This window comes from Callithrix jacchus, chromosome 4, assembly GCF_049354715.1.
Source record: "Callithrix jacchus isolate 240 chromosome 4, calJac240_pri, whole genome shotgun sequence".
NCBI lineage: Eukaryota > Metazoa > Chordata > Mammalia > Primates > Cebidae > Callithrix > Callithrix jacchus.
In genome coordinates, this window is record NC_133505.1 from 102,496,541 (window position 1) to 102,517,912 (window position 21,372).

The 21,372-nt window shown below is 38.0% G+C and overlaps 1 protein-coding gene across 2 annotated transcripts in view; it reads left to right on the top strand.

The window, feature by feature from the left end:
- The first annotated feature begins 13,771 nt into the window (after positions 1-13,771).
- The window catches only part of FHL5 (four and a half LIM domains 5), a 70,175-nt gene continuing 62,574 nt past the window's right edge, over positions 13,772-21,372 (top strand). The window contains exons 1-2 of one of the 2 annotated variants that reach the window (XM_017971266.4): positions 13,772-13,941; positions 14,296-14,526. The gene's annotated coding sequence lies outside the window, so the exon portion shown is untranslated. The remainder of the gene's footprint in view (positions 13,942-14,295; positions 14,527-21,372) is intronic. The other variant, XM_035296365.3, reaches the window with a different exon arrangement.

The following is a 21,372-nucleotide window of genomic DNA, read 5'->3' on the forward strand; positions in this document are numbered from 1 at the left end:
TTAGTTCCGTAGTTCTCAGTCTTTTCATTCCTTGAGAGTTTGCCATTTTTGAACCATTTTATCTTAGTAAATTATTTCTCAATTAACTACATTTCAGCAAGTATGTAGCCATATTCTTGCATATGCTAATTCCTGTTATTGCAGTTAGGGTAGACATATCAGAAAATGTGCTCAGGTATTCATGTTCATATGTTCTAGCTCTAGACTTATATGCTTTTAAGGAGTCAAAGGAAACTCCTAGCCATCAGAAAGATCCAATGAAGAGTGACATATAGTATCAAAATCACAGTGTATTTTGTGAAAAGACCTTAATGCTAAATTAGGACAATAAATCTAATATTTGCTTAACCTGAATGTAGAGCCATCTTGAACTTATTAGAGAATATGCTTTAGTCAGGGATGAGGTCAGGGTACAAGGGTGATCTGAAGCCAGAATCATATTGAAAAGCAACAGTTCATTCAAAAATGCCACTAGACCCAGAGTGTATTAGTCCATTTTCACGCTGCTGATAAAGATATACCTGAGACTGGGCAATTTACAACAGAAAGATTTATTGGACTTACATTTCCATGTGGCTGGAGAGGCCTCACAATCATGGCAGAAGGTGAAAGGCAATGTCTACATGATGCCAGACAAGGGAAGAGGAGCTTGTGCAAGGTAACTCCCCTTAAAACCATCAGATCTCATGAGACTCCACTATTATGAGAACAGAGCAGGAAAGACCCACCCCTATAATTCAATCATCTCCCAACCAGTTCCTCCCATGACACATGAGAACTATGGGAATCACAATGCAAGATGAGATTTTGGTGGGGACACAGTCATACCACACCATTCCACCCCTGGTTCCTCCCAAATCTCATGTCCTCACATTTCAACACCTTCCCAACAGCCTTCCCAGAATCTTAATTCATTTTAGCATTAACCCAAAAGTCCACAGTCCAATGTCTCATCTGAGGCAAAGCAAGTCCCTTCTGCCCATAAACCTGTAAAATCAAAAGCAAGCTAGTTACTTCCTAAAAAAAAAATGAGGATACAAGTGTTGGGTAAACACAGCCACTCCACATGGGAGAAATTGGCCAAAACAAAGGAGCTGCAATCCCCATACAAGTCCAAATTTCAGCAGGCAGTCAAATCTTAATGTTCTCAAATGATCTCCTTTGACTCTGTGTTTTGCATCTGAGTCAGACTCATGCAAGAGGTGAGTTCCCATGGTCTTGGGCTTTCCAGGGCACAGTCTCCCTCACAGCTGCCTTGACAGGCTGGTGTTGAGTGTCTATAGCTCTTCCAGGCACTTGGTGCAAGCTGTCAGTGGATCTACCATTCTGGGGTCTGTAGGACAGAGGCCCTCGTTTCAGACCTCCACTAGGTGGTGCCCCGGTAGGGACTTTGTGTGGGGGTTCCCACCCCACATTTCCCTTCTCCATGAGTACCCTATATATCAGAAGATGTATGGAAATGCCTGATGTGTTTGCAGGCGCATCAGGCATTTCCATACATCTTCTGATATATAGGCAGAGGTTTTCAAACCTCAATTCTTGACTTCTGCGCACTTGCAGGCTCTACGTCACATGGAAGCTGCCAAGGCTTAGGGCTTGTACCCTCTGAAGCCAAGGCTGTAGTGGTTGGGACACAGGGTACCAAGTCCCTAGGCTGCACATAGCTTGTGGACCCGGCCCACAAAACCATTTTCTCCTAGGTCTGGGCCTGTGATGGGAGAGGCTTCCATGAAGACCTCTGACACGTCATGTAGACATTTGCCTCCTTGTCATTCGGTTCCTTGTTACTTATGCAAATTTCTGCAGCTGGCTTGAATTTCTCCTCAGAAAATGGGTTTCTCTTCTATTGCATTGTCAGGCTGCCAATTTTCCAAACCTTTATGCTCTGCTTCCCTTACAAAACTGAATGTCTTTAATAACACCCAAGTCATCTCTTGAATACTTTGCTGCTTAAAAATTTCTTCCACCAGATACACTGAATCAACTCAGCCTCAAGTTCAAAGTTCCACAAATCTCTAGGGCAAGGGAGAAACACCACCAGTCTCTTTGCTAAAACATAATAAGCATCACCTTTGATCTAGTTCCCAACAAGTTCCTCATCTCCATCTGAGACCACCTCAGCCTGGACTTTATTGTCCATATCATTGTCACTATTTTGGGCAAAGTCATTCAACAAGTTCCTAGGAAGTTCCAAACTTTCCCACATTTTCCTGTCTCCTTTTGAGCCCTACAAACTGCTCTAACCTCTGCCTGCTACCCACATTTTGGGTATCTTTTCAGCAGTGCCCCACTCTACTGGTACTAATTTACTATATTAGTCCATTTTCATGCTGCTGATAAAGATATACCCAAGACGGGGCAATTTACAAAAGAAAGAGGTTTATTGAACTTACAACTTCACATAGCTGGGGAGGCCTCAAAATCATGGCAGAAGGTGAAAGGCATGTCTCACATGGCGGCAGACAAGAGAATTTGTGCACAGAAACTCATCTTTTTAAAACCATCAGCTCTCATGAGACTCATTCATTATCATAGGAACAGCACAGGAAAGACCTACCCCCATAATACAATCACCTCCCACGACATGGGAAATGTGGGAGTTACAATTCAAGATGGGATTTCAGTGGAGACAGTCAAACTATTTTCACAGAACCAAGTGGGATTTTTTTTCTATCAAGAACTAACTTAAGTGAGTTGTGGGAGAGCAGGAGGTTGGAAGAGTTGCTTTCTTTCACTAAGACCAATGAAGACTTTTCCCCAATACATAGGATATTAGATAAAAGCACATTTAAAAAACTCTCAGGAGATAAAAGCACATTAAAAAAACTCTGTGAGCACTATTCAAGTGGCTAATGAAATGATCTACAAATTCACACAAGTTGCTCTATCTTGAGGACCCTACTAAGCATACAACAGAATAAGTAGAAGCCAGGAGAGACTTCTTCCAAACCGTCTAAGAATGAAACTCTGACTTTCAGGCTTTCAGAAAAACAGGCTGTATTCTACTTACATCACAACAAAGAAGGCATAACCACTGTAAACATGCATTCAGTGCTTACAAGTTCCCAGTGTTGTATTATTTGTTTTATCAAACTTGCCCCGAGTTGCATCTCTATTTCGCTTAAGTGATTAGTAGTAAGACAACCTGGGTGTCAGTCTTAAGGAGCAGGAAATACAGGATTATGTTGATGGTGAGATGGAAGAAAGGGAGGACAAGGTGAATTTATGGACTTGGCCTAATTTACTGGATCTTTTTTCACAGATAAATACTAGGAATGCAGATATAAACTTTAAAGATATGCTTTACATTCAAGGAGATAAAAAGAGTCAACAATTACAGTAAATATAGTGTTTAGATAGAAGTGCACAGAGGGTGACTTCTGTGACAAGCAATGAAATTCAGATTGTATTGCATAATGGGGAGGCTAGAAATGACACCTGAACCAAGAGACTAGCGAGAAAAAGAAGGATTAACCTTGGTGAAAATGAAAGAAAGAAGAGCATATCAAGGCAGACAAAAGGAGGTACAGAAGTACTATGACACTAATTAGTATAAAATAATGAGATGTGGGGCACCCGAAAGTCTGAGAAATAGGAGAACTGATCTGGGGAAGTAGTATAAGATACAGTAGAGAGAACAGGGGGGTTGTGAAATGCCTTAAACACTAAGCTACAAAATTTAACCACTACCTCAAAAACACCAAAAGCCTTTAAAAAATGCAGCTAACCAGGGAAATTAAGTAATTACATTTGTCTTCTAAAAAATTATATTCTGAAAGGCAATTTGGCAATTTACCAAAATTCTTTAAAATGTACATATTATTTATGAAATTCATATCTTCCTTTTCTGAGAAATAAAATGACTAAAAAATGTATATGAATCTTGTTTCCCAGCCTCTAGTATAGAGGAACATGGATAACATGTCTTGCACAAAAAGGCACCAGTCTTGGCTCTGAAATAGTCTATTCAGATACTAGTCAGCCAAAGAAAAACTATCATCTTATTAGCCAACCTAATACAAAAGTCTCAGAGGTTGTCTCATGTTTTTTGTTATTCAATGTAAAGAAGTAAAAGTGCTTTGTCAAACTGTTTTACTACTGAGCCTGTCTTTACATCTAAAAATGTAGAATTTAACCTAATTCTATCATACAGACTTCAGAGTAAAGTTGGGAAAGAACTTGAAGACATGACACATGGAAAATATACTTATTTAAATACTATCTAATAAATGCAAATGTACTAAAGTCAATGTTCTAGATTTTTCTCCTTTCCTCTTCTCAACCTAAATCTCAGTCCTGTGTGTTATAAATACTGAGTGTATCTTTTGGTGCTGAAAAAGGGGAGGAAAAAAAGAGCAGTATTCCATTATGTATTTCACTATATCACAACTACTTTTTACAGCCACCTTAAAAAACATTTTATTGGCTTGGAAAATTATAGTATATTAAGTGAAAAAAGGATAAAGATTTATAATGGGTTCAGGATGTACTACCCCAAAATATGGCACCTTGGTGTTTGAGAAAATCCCAGAAGCAAGAAAGTCATTCCTACCTTCCCTTTGCCCTTCTCTCCTGAGGCAGGTCATAGGACCCTGATTCAAGAGACCTCTCTAAGCCTGAAAGAAAGGAACACAAAGAAGAGTCTAAACAAACAGACCTTGCTCAGTTTCCCCAGGTGTATGATCACTAGATTATATCCCCTTTGGCCAGCCATACTTCTCCATGACTATCCACTCTTCATCAAACCTAAGCATAAAAATACACATGTTTGATCCAAGATGGCCAATTATGAGCAGCTCTGGATTGCAGCTCCCAGTGAGATCACAGAGGGTGAGTGGACACTGCATTTCCAGACAGATTTTTCTTGCCCACAGACCAGGAGATTGTCAGGCAGAGGAGCCTCATGGGTCATCAGCACAGCTGTTTTGGCAGCGTGGCAGGTCTCCGCACAAAATACACAGGTCTGGGCACCATTTTATCCGGTGATTGGAGTGCCTGGGAGACAGAGTCGCTCATTCAACTGATAAAAAGGGGACTGAAACAGGAAGCCAGGCCAGGAGATTCCCGGGTGAAAAAGCACCACAAATCTTCAGCGTGGCTGTTCCAGCTGGCGCAGTGGGTCACTGCTTGGAAAATCACACAGATCCCAGTGCCTTTTCAACAGGTGACTGGAACACCTGGGAGACAGAGTCAGCCATTCAACTGATAAAAAGGGGACTGAAACAGGGAGCCAGGCCAGGAGATTCCCAGGAGAAAAAGCACCATAAATCTCCAATGTGGCTGTTTCAGCCAGTGCAGTGGGTCACTGCTTGGGATATCACACAGATCCAGGCATCTTTTCAACAGGCAACTGAAATGCCTGGGAGACAGAGTTCCTGTTCAACTGAAAAAAAGGGGACTGAAACACGGAGCCAGGCCAGGAGATTCCTGGGCAAAATAGTGCCATGAGCCTCCAGTGTGGCTGTTTCAGCTGGAGCAGTTCTCTGCACAAAATCTCACACAAATCCGGGAGCCTTTTCAACTGGTGACTGGAATGCCTGGGAGACAGAGTCACCCATTCAACTGAAAAAAAAATGGGGACTGAAACAGAGAGCTAGGCCAGGAGATTCCCCGGTGAAAAAGCGCCATGAGTCTCCAGCGGCTGTTTCAGCCAGTGCAGCAGGTCTATGCACAAGAAATCACAAAAATCTGGGCACCATTTCAACTGGTAACTGGGATGCCTGGGAAACAGAGTCACCCATACAACTGAAAATAAAAGGGGTCTGAGACAGGGAGCCAGGTGATCAGACTCAGCCAGTCCCATCCCACAAAAAAATAGCAGTCTGAAATGCTCTGGATTAAGAGTTTCACAGCAAACACAGCTGTACCCGGGACAGTCCAGCTCTCTGGGGGACGGGCGTCCACCATTACTGAGGCAGTCCACCACTACCGAGGTAGTCCACCATAGCCAAGGTGGCCCACCATTGCCGAGGCTGTCTGCCATTACAGAGAGAGTCTGTTGTTACAGAGGTGGCCCACCATTGCTGAGGAGGTTCTAAATATACCCCTATAAAGACGACTGCAGGGAAGTTCACACAGGAGTTAGGCAGAGCCCACAGCAGCTCAGCAAAACCTCTGCAGGCAGACTGTGACTAGGCTGCCTCCTTGCTGGGCACAGCAGCTCTGAAAAAAGGCAGCAGCATGACAGAAACTTATAAATAAAGCCCGCCCTTCCTGGGACAGAGCACCTGGGGGGAAAAAATGCATTTATGAGTTCTGCTGCAACACACTTAAACATGCCTGCCCAGCAGCTCTGAATGGAACAACAGAGCTCATGGCTCAGCAATTGAGCTCCTATACAGGACAGACTGTCTCCTCAAGCAGCTCTCTGACCCCCATATATCCAAAGAGTCACCTCATAAAGGAGAGCTCAGACTGACATCTGGCAGGTATCCTTCTGGGACAAAGATAGCAAAAGAAGAAACTGGCCGCAAACCTTACAGTTCTGCGGCCACTGCAGGTGATCCCCAGGCAAGCAGGGTCTGCAATGGACCTCCAGCAGTCCTACAGCAGAGGGGCCTGACTGTTAGAAGGAAAACTTAAAAACAGAAATAACTTCATCATCAACAAAAAGGATGTCCACTCAGAGACCCCTTCTGAAAGTCAACAACTACAAAGACCACAGGTAAATAAATCCACAAAGATGGGAAGAAACCAGCGCAAAAAATATGGAAACACCCAAAACCAGAATGCCTCTCCTCCTCCAAGGGATTTCAACTCCTCACCAGCAAGGCAACAAGGCTGGATGGAGAATGAGTCTGATGAATGGACAGAAACAGGCTTGAGAAGGTGGGTAATAAGAAATTTATCTGAGCTAAAAGAAAATGTTCTAACCCAATGCAAAGAAACTAAGAACCTTAAAAAAATGTTTGATGAAATGCTAACAAGAATAAACAGCTTAGAGAGGAATATAAATGAATTGATGGAGCTGAAAAACACAACACGAGAACTTCATAAAGCATCCACAAGTTTCAATAGCCGAATGGACCAAGCAGAAGAAAAAATATCAGAGGTGGAAGATCAACTCAATGAAATAAAACAAGAGGGCAAGATTAGAGAAAAAAGAGTAAAAAGAAATGAACAAGGTCTCCAAGAAATATGGGATTATGTGAAAAGACCTAATCTACATTTGATAGGTATACCTGAATGTGATGGAGAGAAGGAATCCAAGCTGTAAAATACTCTTCGGGATATTATCCAGGAAAACATACCCAACCTAGTAAGGCAGGCCAATATTCAAGTCCAAGAAATATAGAGATCACCACAAAGATATTTCTCAAGAAGGGCAACCCCAAGGCACATAATCATCAGATTCACCAGGGTTGAAAACAAGGAAAAACTGCTAAGAACAACCAGAGAGAAAGGTCGGGTTACCCACAAAGGGAAGCCCATCAGACTCATAGCAGATCTCTCAGCAGAAACCCTACAAGCCAGAAGAGAATGGAAGCCAGTATTCCACAGCCTTAAGGACTTTCAACCTAGAATTTTATATCCAGCCAAACTAAGCTTCATACGCAAAGGAGAAATAAAATCCTTTATGAACAAGCAATTGCTCAGAGATTTCTTCACCACCAGGTCTGCTTTACAAGAGCTCCAGAAAGAAGCACTAAACAGAAAGGAACAACCAGTACCAGCCACTCCAATAACATACCAAATGGTAAAGAGCATCAACACAATGAAGAATATGCATCAACTAATGGGCAAAACAACCAGCTAACATCAAAATGGCAGGATCAAATTCACACATAACAATATTAACCTTAAATGTAAATGGGCAAAATGCCCCAACCAAAGACACAGACTGGCAAATTGGATAAAAAGCCAAAACCCATCAGTGTGCTGCATCCAGGAAACCAATCTCAAATGCAAGGATACACAAAGGCTCAAAATAAAGGGATGGAGGAAGATTTACCAAGCAAATGCAGAGAAAAAACAACAACAACAACAACAACCAGGAGTTGCAATTCTCGTCTCTGATAAAATACACTTTAAACCAACAAAGGTGAAAAGAGACATAGAAGGACATTACATAATGGTAAAAGGATCAATGCAACAAGAACTGCTAACTATCCTAAATACATACACACCAAATCCAGGAGCACCCAGATCCATAAAGCAAGTTCTTAATGACTTACAAAGAGACTTAGACTCCCACACAAGTGGGAGACATTAACACTTGTGGGAGTCATTAACACTCCACTGTCAATATTAGGCAGATTAATGAGTGGGAGACATTAACACTCCACTGTTAATATTAGGCAGATTAATGAGACAGAAAATTAACAAGAATATCCAGGACTTGAACTCAGACCTAAAATAAGCAAACCTAATAGATATTTACAGAACTCTCCACCCCAAATCCACAGAATATACATTCTTCTCAGCACCACATCACACCTACTCTAAAATTGACCACATATTTGGAAGTAAATCACTCCCCAGCAAATGCAAAAGAATGGAAATCAACAAACAGTCTCTCAGACCACAGTGCAATCAAGTTAGAACTCAGAATTCAGAAACTGACTCAGAACTGCACAACTTCATGGAAATTGAACAACTGTCTCTTGAATGTTGACTGGATAAACAATAAAATGAAGGCAGAAATAAAGATGTTCTTCAACATCAACAAGGACAAAGACACAGCATACCAGAATCTCTGAGACATGTTTAAAGCAGTGTCTAGAGGAAAATATATAGCAATAAATGCCCACATGAGAAGCAAGGAAAGATCTAAAATTGACACCCTATCATCAAAATTGAAAGAGCTAGAGGAGCAAGATCAAAAAAACTCAAAACCTAGCAAAAGACAAGAAATAACTAAGATCAGAGCAGAACTGAAGGAGATAGAGACACAAAAAACTTTCAAAAATCAATAAATCTAGGAGCTGGTTTTTCGAAAACATCAACAAAATAGACAGACCACTAGCCAAATTAATGAAAAAGAAAAGAGAGAATAATCAAATAGATGCAAGAAAATACAATAAATGGGATATCACCACAGATTCCACAGAAATACAAATCATCATCAGAGATTATTACAAACAACTCTATGCACATAAACTAGCAAATCTGGAAGAAAAGGATAAATTCCTGGACACTTGCATCCTCCCAAGCCTAAACCAGTAAGAAGTCGAAACCCTTAATAGACCAATAACAAGGGCAGATGTTGAGGCAGCAATTAAGAGCCTACCACCCAAAAAAAGCACAGGTCCAAATAAGTTCACAGCCGAATTCTACCAGACATACAAAGAGCAGCTGGTACCATTTCTTCTGAAACTATTCCAAACAATCCAAAAGAAAAGAATCCTTCCCAAATCATTTTGAGACCAACATCATCCTGATATCAAAACCTGCAGAGCCTCAGCAAGTAAAGAAAACTTCAGGCCAATATCCATGATGAACATAGATGCAAAACTCTTCAACAAAATACAGGCAAACCAATTGCAACAGCACATTTAAAAGCTTATCCACCATGATCAAGTAGGCTTTTTCCCAGGGATGCAAGGCTGGTTCAACATACACAAGTCTACATATGTAATTCACTACATAAGTAGAACCAAAGACAAAAACCACATGATTATCTCAATAGATGCAGAGAAGGCCTTTGACAAAATACTACAACCCTTTTTGCTAAAAACCCTCAATAAACTAGGTATTGATAGAACATATCGCAAAATAATAAAAGCTACTTATGACAAACCCACAGCCAATATCATACTGAATGGGCAAAAACATTCAGTATGTTTGAAATCTGGCACTAGACAAGTCTGCCCTCTCTCACCACTCCTATTCAATATAATATTGGAAGTTCTAGCCAGAGCAATCAGGCAAGTAAAAGAAATAAAGGGTATTCAATTAGGAAAGGAGGAAGTCAAATTGTCTCTATTTGCAGATGACATGATTGTATATTTAGAAGACCCCATGGTCTCAGCCCAAAATCTCCTGAAACTGATAAGAAACTTCAGTAAAGTCTCAGGATATAAAATCAATGTGCAAAAATCACAAGCATACCTATACATCAATAACAGACTGAGAGCCAAATCAAGAACAAAGTGCCATTCACAATTGCTACAAAGAGAATAAAATACCTAGGAATACAACTAACAAAGGATGTAAAGGACCTCTTCAAGGAGAACTGCAAACCACTGCTCCGTAAAATAAGAGAGGACACAAGCAGATGGAGAAACATTCCATGCTCATGGTTAGGAAGAATCAATATCATGTAAATGGCCATACTGCCCAAAGTAATTTACAGATTCAACGTTATCCCCTTCAAGCTACCAAAGACTTTCTTCACAGAACTGGAAAAAAAAAACACCTTAAACTTCATATGGAATCAAAATAGAGCCTGCATAGCCAAGTCTATTCTAAGCAAAGAGAATAAAGCTGAAGGTATCACATTACCTGACTTCAAACTATACTATAAGGCTACAGTAATCAAAACAGCATGGTACTGGTACCAAAACAGACACACCAATGGAACAGCACAGAGGCCTCAGAGGCAAAACCACACATCTACAACCATCTGATCATTGACAAACCTGACAAAAACAAGCAATGGGGAAAGGAGTCCCTGTTTAATAAATAGTGTTGGGAAAACTGGCTAGCCATGTGCAGAAAGCAGAAACTGGACCCCTTCCTGACACCTTACACTAAAATTAACTCCAGATGGATTAAAGACTTAAACATAAGACCTAAAACCATAAAAACCATATGAGAAAATCTAGGCAAAACCATTCAGGACATAGACATAGGCAAGGACTTCATGACTAAAACACCAAAAGCATTAGCAACAGAAGCCAAAATAGACAAATGGGACCTACTTAAACTTCAGAGCTTCTGCACAGCAAAGGAAACAGTCGTTAGTGTGAATCAGCAACCAACAGAATGGGAAAAAATTTTTGCAATCTACCCATCTGACAAAGGGCTCATATCCAGAATCTACAAATAACTAAAACTGATTTACAAGAAAAAAAATCAAACAAGCCCATTCAAAAGTGGGCGAAGGATATGAACAGACACTTTTCAAAAGAAGACATATATTAGGTCAACAAACATATGAAAAAATGCTCATCATCACTGGTCATTAGAGAAATGCAAATCAAAACTATATTGAGATACCATCTCCGCCAGTTAAAATGGCAATCATTAAAAAATCTGGAGACAACAGATGCTAGAGAGGATGTGGAGAAATAGGAACACTTTTACACTGTTGGAGGGAGTGTAAATTAGTTCAACCATTGTGGAAGACAGTGTGACAATTGTTCAAGGACCTAGAAATAAAAATTCTATTTGACCCAGCAATCACATTACTGAGTATATATCCAAAGGATTAAAAATCGTTCTATTATAAGGACACATGCACACGTATGTTCACTGTGGCACTGTTTACAATAGCAAAGACTTGGAACCAACCCAAATGCCCATCGATGATAGATTGGACGGGAAAATGTGGCACATATACACCATGGAATACTATGCAGCTATAAAAAATGATGAGTTCCTGTCCTTTGTAGGGACATGGATGAACCTGGAAACCATCATTCTCAGCAAACTGACACAAGAACAGAAAATCAAACACCACATGTTCTCACTCATAGGTGGGTGTTGAACAATGAAAACGCATGGACACAGGGAGAGGAGCATCACACACTGGGGTCTATGGCGGGGAAATAGGGGAGCGATAGGAAGGAGTTGGGAGTTGTGGAGGGATAACATGGTGAGAAATGCCAGATATAGGTGATGGGGAGGAAGGCAGCAAACCACACTGCCATGTGTGTACCCATATAACAATCTTACATGTTCTTCACATGGACCCTCAAACCTAAAATGCAATAAAAAATACACATGTTTATCTCTTGCTTTGAGTCTTCTTTTCTGAAAAGCTCCCATGTCACATAAAACTGACATTTAATAATTTATATAATTTTATTAATTTGCCTTTTGTTATAGGGGGCTCAACCATAATCCTAGCAATGGGAAAGGAAAACATCTTGCACTTTCTACAAGTATATCCAATGTGGTCTTGGTTTTCTAATTAAATATATTGGATAACTATGGTATACACACACACACACACACACACACACACTTGCACAAAAAGTAAGTATTTCCTTGTATCATTAATATATAAATTATACAAAGTCTAAACAGGTATGCAAACATTTGGTCTGGGCTGTCTTGGATTGCAAGTCATTTTACATTTTCTTTATATGTTTTTCAGCTTCCATTCCAGATTTTCTGCAAGCATGTATTTTATAATTTGACAAACTTTTAAAAAAATATTGTTCTGTAGAGAAGGATAGAAAGGGACCAAGCTGAGGCAGATGCCAGTTGTTTTATGGCTGACGTGGAATGCGGGGATGAGGACAAATTTGAGAAAGATCATTTAACAAACTAGAACCTACAGAAGTTGGACAATAATGGGGATGGCGGAGAATAGATGAGGTAAGGGAATAGTCTAAGATAATGGGTGGATGAGTGTGCCATTCCCTGAAGTAGGAAATACAGCAAACTAACAAGTTTGGAATGGGGAGAAGACAAAGGATATTTGGGACTGTTGAGTTTGAGATGCCTGGGGACCTCTAGACAAGGTTGTCTAATAGATAATGGGAAATAGATCTGGAACCTTGAAGAGTGGTGTCAGATGAGAGTACACATTTGGGAGTCATGTTCACTGTTTTGATGCAGTACATAATGGAGAGCCTTCAGAGAAGCATATTGAACAGAAGATAAAGCTCTAGGGAAGAGTGAGGTGAATAGAGAGAAGGCTGAGGATGCTAAGAGCAAACAGAAAATCAGAAGAGTATAACATCGCAAAACCGAGGGAAGATAATTTCAAAAAGAAACAGACATGGCGAGAGATAAGAATTTTTCGGTAAGAGAGAAGACCATGCTTTTTGGATTGCTAGTCAAGGTTGTACATGATCTTAAGGAAGCTTTTTTGGAGTGGTTCCAGTGAAAGATAAATTGTAAAAACTTGGGAGGCAGAAGGAGGCTCAGAATGTAGCAGGTTTGGAATGACTTGGTGAATGTAGATCATCCTCTCAGGAAGCATGGGAACAAATTAAGAGGGTGATGGTCCCAGGTATATTTACATGTCAAAGACTGCTTTCCTTGCCCATAAAACAAGGAAAATACAGGTAGTACCTTTTCAGCAGTGGTGTCCTAAGGATTAAAATCTATTACTAAGGAAATATACTTGTCTCCTTTGGCTGAATCAAAATTTATTGTTGCTAATCACCATGTATTCATTTTCATAATATCTTAATCATTAAAGTCAAGTGAATAACAAAACAAACAGTTAACTGGCTCTGTGTTTCCCTAGCTCAAGTTCTTTGACTGTGTATACCCAAGTTTGACCTTAAAAGATATTAATATTTCATTCCTCAGCACTTAGAACAAGGACAGTTTCAGTTTGGTCTGGAAATAAGGCAGAATTTCTCCTCTCATCCTGCCTTCCAACTGAAGAAGTGACCTCAAATGGAGATCCTAAGAGGAAATGTCACTTGCTCTATGAATCAGTGTGCCCCACTGAGAACATGTATTGTGGATTGGTTTAATATCCAAAAATTTCTTCAGATCCAACTCTTGACATCTCTGACAAGAGGTATCTTGACAGACACTTTTCCTGTTTTGAAGACTTCAAAAGACCTAATGAGTTTATGCTTTATGAAGTCATACAGCCATGGATGTGATGTCACAGGTGTGGCCAGCTCACCAGGAAGCAGGCAGAGCAGGGAAGGCTGAGTCCACACTCCACACTGCAAGCGCAAAGAGCAGGAAACTACCTTGAGTTATTCTATCCAAACCCAAGTCTCAAAAGTCCTCAATTTCCCAAGAAGGCAGTGATAGAGGCCACAACCCAGGGGGTCATCTCTCAAGGTACCAATAGCTTTGCAGGTAAGAACACAGGGCCTCCTCTCTTTCCAGACAGTCCAGTTCAGACATTTCTAACCTAAAAGAAGGGTTCTGATCACCACCAGAAAACAAACAAAAAAAAAACAGATTGAGGAAACAGAAAATACATCATCCTTTTAGAATATTATTTTTATAAATATGCCCTTAATTTAGCCTAGTTAGTGGAAATTTCTCAAGTGTGTATGTGTCTGTACGAACGTTGTGTATTTTAAACTTTTTGGAGCTCAGCCAGATATTTTGAATGCTAATCCTAGCAAAATTTCCCTTTAAGGATGTCCTGCAGAGAGTTTGTTACTCATAGTTTTAAGTAAAAATTGACAAGAAGTGCTTTTTCAGCCCAGTAGGAGTCATGTGCATGTCATAAGACTTGAAGGAAATGCAGGGACCCTCCTATTTTCTCCTGCAAAGTTGAAAAATCTGCATGCAGTTGGAAGGGATCTTCAGATGGTGCTGGTGACTTTCTGTTCCTTTTGGAGTTGACATGCATATGGATTGGAGGAAAAATAATCAATATACATTCTCCTTTCATACTCTTTAAATCACAGGAAGAAGTGCCTTGAAGACAAAGTGAGTTCTTTTCCCCGAAAGTTTCCTTTGTTTTGTTTATGTGGTATTTTGACTTCTCTAATTGTTTTTTTAAGGATGAGAAATTTTAATAAACCTTCCAGTAACTGCTTAAGAGAAAACTTTTGCTTGGCAAAAGTGGATACCTTTTGAAGTTTCTTAGCCATTTTAGCTAAAGGTTATCAAATTTTATATGCTGAGATTTTCAGATTTCTCATTCTTCTAACTTGCATGTGGAGGTAACATAGTGACCAGATAACCCTCTGGAATTGCCTCTTGAGTTTTTCTAACGATCTTAATGCAGGGTATAGCTTTATTGGTATAAAAAGAAGAAGAAGAGGAGGGCTCTTGAGATTTTATTTGGCTTAATTTATTTGAATGAATAACATTATCACTGAGGATATTTTATCACTAGATTTATATTTCGGGAGCACATTCTGAAGTCACTTACAGGTTTTAAGTAAAAGGAGTTAATGAGATTCCTGCTATTTTCAAGAAAAATCTGCCTACTTTCCAGAAGTGGGCATACAAAAATTCGTAATCTTAAATTTGCTAAGATAAAAATATCTGTGTCTCCAGCCCACAGAGATATATAATAGACTATATCAATCTAAAGTGCTACTTCTTGAAATGGAGGTAGTGTTGTTATTCAGGCGAAAAGCATACATCCCATATGTGCTAATGCATTCTCTCACTATTTTAGTCATATCCTCTTTGGTACCTATCATTCATTTGAAAACCAAAGCAGCTCCTCAGCTGTCAGTTTAGACTTTAGAAAATTGGAAAGTAAAAATAAACATTATTAACAAAATGCTTAGCTCTTATACACAAAACATAAGAAAATCCTTGAGCCATTTTAGCCATCATTTCATATCCACAATACCACCATGTGTAAATGCCAGCATTTTTATTAGGAAAGCATATGGATTAAAATTTAACTTAAGTATTTCAAACATATGTATCATACAAGATACTTCTTAACATATGTGTTATGATATATGCTTAAAGCCATAATCTAAATTGCTTAAGGGGAAGGTAAACTCTGGTGTCTGTTTTCTACATTTGTTGTTTCTATTCTCACATTATCATTAGTTGCCAATTCTGGGACTGTTCTACCTAAGCAAGAGCAGCAGATTTGTGTGTTAATATAACACCTCACCTCACTGACAAATTTACCTCTTATTTCTCTTAAACTTGCCAACATTTTGAGTAAAGCTGAATTAATTTGTGTATCTTACACAAGACTGGGTACTTTTCTACTATAATATTACAACTCTGTGTTTAGAATATTTAGAGAAGCGTTGATTTGTTTCTGCTTTTATTTTTATGTTTTCAATCAAGGGAACATGATCTCTTTAGAAATGAAAGCCGAATACTTGGGTTCGCATGGAAAGCTTCGAATCAGATATTAGTTAAACCAGTTTGCATTTCCCTGTTCTTGTAATTATCTTTTTCTTCTCTGATTATCATCATTTTTCTTGTTTACTTTTTGGTACCCTGAAATATGATTGAGGAAGAGGAAGAGAAGAAAGAGGTAGAGGAAGAGGAGGAGAAAGAGGACTCCTTTTTGCCCAGCATGCCTCAAATCCCTGCAAAATAATCAGCTTGAGGCCGGGCATCATGGCTCACTTCTGTAATCCTAGCTTTGGGAGGCCAAGGAAGGGGGATCACTTGAGCCCAGGAGTTCAAGACCAGCCAGGGCAACATAAGGAGACTCTATTTAAAATAAAAATAAATAATAAGCTTGCTGATGACATACCCTAGTATTTTATGTGAACTAGTAAGGTATTCTTAGGGTTTGTATTCACCTTATCCTCACCATATATCTAAACTTTCACACAGGCTAATTACCCTGATTAGAACATACTGTATGTCAACAGCAAGGTTTAAATTCATTAAATAAATAAAGCTAGAGAGTCTATTTGAAAGCAATAATGTGATGTGGAGAAGAGAGTCAAGGTTTTGAGGTGTCATTCATGCCGAGTTTTCTATGAATGAGGGCAGGTTAGTTTACCTCCCTAACTTAAAGATATAATTAAAACAGTTGTGTTATAGAATTTTATATTAGAATAATAGTAACAGTAGTCATTTTTATTTTGATTTCTTCTTAAATTCTTCAGTTTTACTTCAGGCACTGATGTACCTTAAATTTATCTCACTTAATTTTCAGCTATGAGCTATTCCTTTGCGTATTCATTTTGTCAAAGGAGTATTCACCAAATGGATCCTGAGTTTTATTTTTCAGTAGATTATTTTGATATATTCAGATTGTCTCCTCACATTTAAAAACATACCTTTTTGTATTTCATATTTCATTGCAATTATAATGCTCTAAAGATGGTGGTGTGGAAGTGGGATGGAGAAATGTGCTTCTGAGGCTTATTCTCCAGCTTGATTCTGTTTAATTACCTCTTATAATTGTTCATAAAACAATTTACAGAACATCTCATAAGTCACATGATTTCTAATGTTTCTTAATTTTTTTTTGCTTTCATTATTATTACTATAGACAAATAATTGTACATATCTATGGGGTACAATGTGATATTCGTATACATGTATAAAACAATGATCGAATCAGGGCAATTAGCATATTTATCACCTTAAATATTTTTTATTTCTTTGTGTTGGGAACATTTAAAATCCACTCTTCTAGCTATTTGAAAATATACAATAAATTGCTAATTATAGTTACACTATAGTGCTATAGAACACTCAAACTTACTCCTCCTATCTAGCTGTATTTTGTATTTCTTAGCCTACCTTTGACTCTTTCTTTCCCCTACCCTTTTCTGCTTCTAATAAGCACTATTCTGCTCTCTACTTGTATGAGATCAACTTTTTTAGCTTCTTTATATTCATGAGGACATGCAGCATTTATCCTTCTGTGTCTAGCTTATTTCACTTAAAATAATGTCCTCCAAGCTCATTAATGTTGCCTTGAATGACAGAAATTTGTTCTTTTATGCAACTAAATAATATTCCATTGGTATATATAGCACCTTTTTAATCCATTCACCTATTGATAGGAACGTAGGTAATTTCATATCTTGGCTATGTATCGTAAGTAGTGCTGTAATAAACGTGAATACCGACAACTCTTTGACATCTGAATTTCCTTTCCTTTGGCTATATATCCAGTAGTAGGACTGTGGGATGATACGGTAGTTCTAGTTTTAATTTTTTGAAGCACCTTCATACTGTTTTCCACAATGGACATACTAATTACCTTCTTCCAAATAGCATATAAGAGTTTGCTTTTCACCACATACTCTCAGCTTTTTTGTCTCTTTGGTAATAGCCATTCTAACCGGGGTGACATAATATATTCTTGTAGTTTGGATGTGCATAACCCTGATGATTAATGATGTTGACAATTTTTTGTACATACCTATTGGCCATTAGTATGTCTTCCTTGAGAGATGTCTATTCAACTTATTTGCCTACTTTTTAATGTGATTTTTTTGCTATCAAGTTGAATTTATTTTATCTTAGAAATACTAAACTCTCATCAGATAGTTTGCAAATATTTTCTCCTATCCTGTAGGTTGTCTTTTCACTCTGTTAATTGTTTCCTTTGCTGTGCAGAAGCTTTTTAGTTTGACAATTTTCCATTTGTCTGTTTTTTGCTTTGGTTGTCTGTGCTATTGAGGTCTTATCCATGAAATCTTTGCTCACAACAACATCCTACAGTATTTCCCCTATGTTTGCTTCTAGTTACTTCATAGATTCAGGCCTTATATTTAAGTTTTTAATTCATTTTGAGTTGATTTTTACATGTTATGTGAGATAGAAATCCAGTTTCATTTTTCTGCATATGAATAGTCAGTTTTCCCAGCATCATTTTTCAGAGACTGTTCCTTCTCCATTAAATGTTCTTGGCAGCTTTGTTGAAAATCATTTGGCTGTAAATATGTGAATTTATTTCTGGGTTCTCCATTCTGTTCTATTGTTCTATGTATCTATTTATATGCCAATATTATGCCGTCTGGGTTACTATAATTTTGAAATATATTTTGAAGTTTAACAATGTGATTTCTCCAGCTTTGTTCTTTTTGCTCAGGATTGCTTTGGCTATTCAGGGTCTTTTGTGGTTTCATATAAATTGTAGGAGGTTTTTTTTTTCTATTTCTGTGAAGAATGTCATTGGTATTTTGATAGGATTGCACTGAATAAGTAAATCACTTTTAGCCGTGTCATTTTTTACAATATTAATGTCTCCAATTCATGAACATGAGATATGTTTTCATTTTTGTGTCCTCTTCAATTTTTATCATCAGTGTTTTGTAGTTTTTCTTGTAGAGATATTTTACCTCCTTGGTTAAATTTATTCCTATGTGGGTTGTTTTTTATAGCTATTATAAATGCAATTTGTTTCTTGATTTTTTTCCACTAGTTTGCCTATGGTGTATAGAAAAGCTACTGGGTTCTGTTATGTTTATTTTGTATCCTGCAACTTTACCAAATCCGTTGATCAGTTCTGAGATTTTTTGTGGCACTTTTATAGTTTTCTACATAGAAGTTCTTGTCATCGGCAAATTAGGACAATTTGACCTCCTTTTTAATTTAGATACTCCTTATGTCCTTTTCTAGCCTAAGTACTCTGTCTAGGGTTTCCAGTACTATGTTGAATAAAAGTGATGAAAGTGAGATCATTGTCTTGTTCCAGATCTTAAAAGAAAAGCTTTAAACTTTTCTCCATTCAATGTCATGTTGGCTATGGGTTTGTCATACTTTATATGGAAGTATATTTTTTCTGTACCTAACTTGTTGAGAATTTTTATCGTGAGGGGATGTCGAATTTTTCTCAGATACTTTTTCTGTTATCTATTGGGATGATAGAATGGTTTTGCCCTTCATTTTGTTGATGTATTGTATCACATTTATTCATTTGTGTATTCCATCCCTGGGGTAAATCCTACGTATATGGTGAATAATAACATGCTGCCGGATTGGTTCACTAGTATTTTGTTGAGGATTCTTTTCTTTTTCTTTTTTGTTATTATACTTTAAGTTCTGGGGTACATGTGCAGATCCTGCAGAATTGTTACATAGGTATACACATGCCATGGTGGTTTGCTGCATCCATCCCGCCATCATCTACATTAGGTATTTCTCCTAATGTTATCCCTCTCCAATTCCCCACCCCCTGCTATCCCTCCTCAGCTCCCCGACCCCTCAACAGGCCCCGATGTGTGATGTTTCCCTCCCTGAGTCCATGTGTTCTCAAAGTTCAATACCCACCTATGAGTGAGAACATGCAATGTTTAGTTTTATGTTCTTGTATCAGTTTGCTGAGAATGACGGTTTCCAGACTTATCCATGACCCTACAAAGGACATAAACTCATCCTTTTTATGGCTGCATAGTATTCCATGGTGTATATGTGCCACATTTTCTATATCCAGTCTATTAATGATGGGCATTTGGGATGGCTTCAAGTCTTTGCTATTGTAAACAGTGTCGCAGTGAACATACATGTGTCTTTATAATAGAACAATTTATAATCCTTTGGGTATATACCCAGTAATAGGATTGCTGGGTCAAATGGAATTTCTATTTCTAAATCCTTGAGGAATTGCCACACTGTCTTCCACAATGGTTGAACTAATTTACACTCCCAAAAAACAGTGTAAAAGTGTGCCTATTTCTCCACATCCTCTCCAGCATCTGTTGTCTCCAGATTTTTTAATGATCGCCATTCTTACTGGCGTTGAGATGGTATCTCTATGTGGTTTTGATTTGCATTTCTCTAATGACCAGTGATGATGAACATTGTTTCATATGTTTGTTGGCTGAATAAATGTCTTCTTTTGAAAAGTGTCTGTTCATATCCTTCGCCTACTTTTTGATAGGGCTTTCTGTTGTTTTCTTGTAAATTTAAGTTCTTTGTAGATTCTCAATATTAGCCCTTTGTTAAGGATTTTTGCATCTATGCTCATCATGTTTATTGGCTGATAGTTTTCTTTTTTTGTTGTTGCATTCTTGACGAGTTTTGGTATCAAGGTAACACTGGCTTCATAGAATGCATTTTAAAGAATAACCTTATCTTCAATTTCTGAAGAATTTGAGGAGAGTTGATATTAGTTCTTCTATAAATCTTCGGTAGAATTCCAGACTGAAGCAATTATGCTCTAAGTTTTTCTTTGATAAGAGAATTTTTATTACAGACTTAATTCCATTGCTTGTAATTGGTCTGTTAGGCATTCTCTTTCTTGTTGTTTCACTTTTGATAGGTTATATCCAGTAATTTACTCATTTCTGCCAGGTTTTCTAATTTTTTTTGGTATGTATAATAGTCTCCGATGATTTTTTGTATTTCTATGGTATTAGTTGTAATGTCTCCTTTCTCATTCCTGATTTTATTAGGATCTTTACTGTTTTTCTTGGGTGGTCAAGCCAGTGGAATTTTATTTTATCTTTTCAAAAAAATTCATCTTTCCATTTTGTTGTTCTTTTGTACTTTTTAGTCTCTATTTTATTTATGTATGCTTTTATCTCCTTCTACTAATTTTGGGCTTGGTTTACTCTTGCTTTTCTAGTTTCTCAAAATGCATCATGAGCTTGTTTATTTGATATCTTTCTACTTTTTTGATATAGGTGTTTGTGGCTGCACACTTACCTTCTAATACTGCTTTTGCTATTCCCCTAATGTTTTGGTATTTTATGTTTCTATTTTTATTTGTTTGAAAATATTTTAAAATCTTAATTTCTTCATTGACCAATTTGTTATTCAGCAACATGTTGTTTAATTTCTATGTATTTGTGTGATTTTTAAAGTCTCTCTTGTTATGTTGATTTCTAGTTTTATTATATTGTGGGCAAAAAAATAATTGATATAATTTCTATT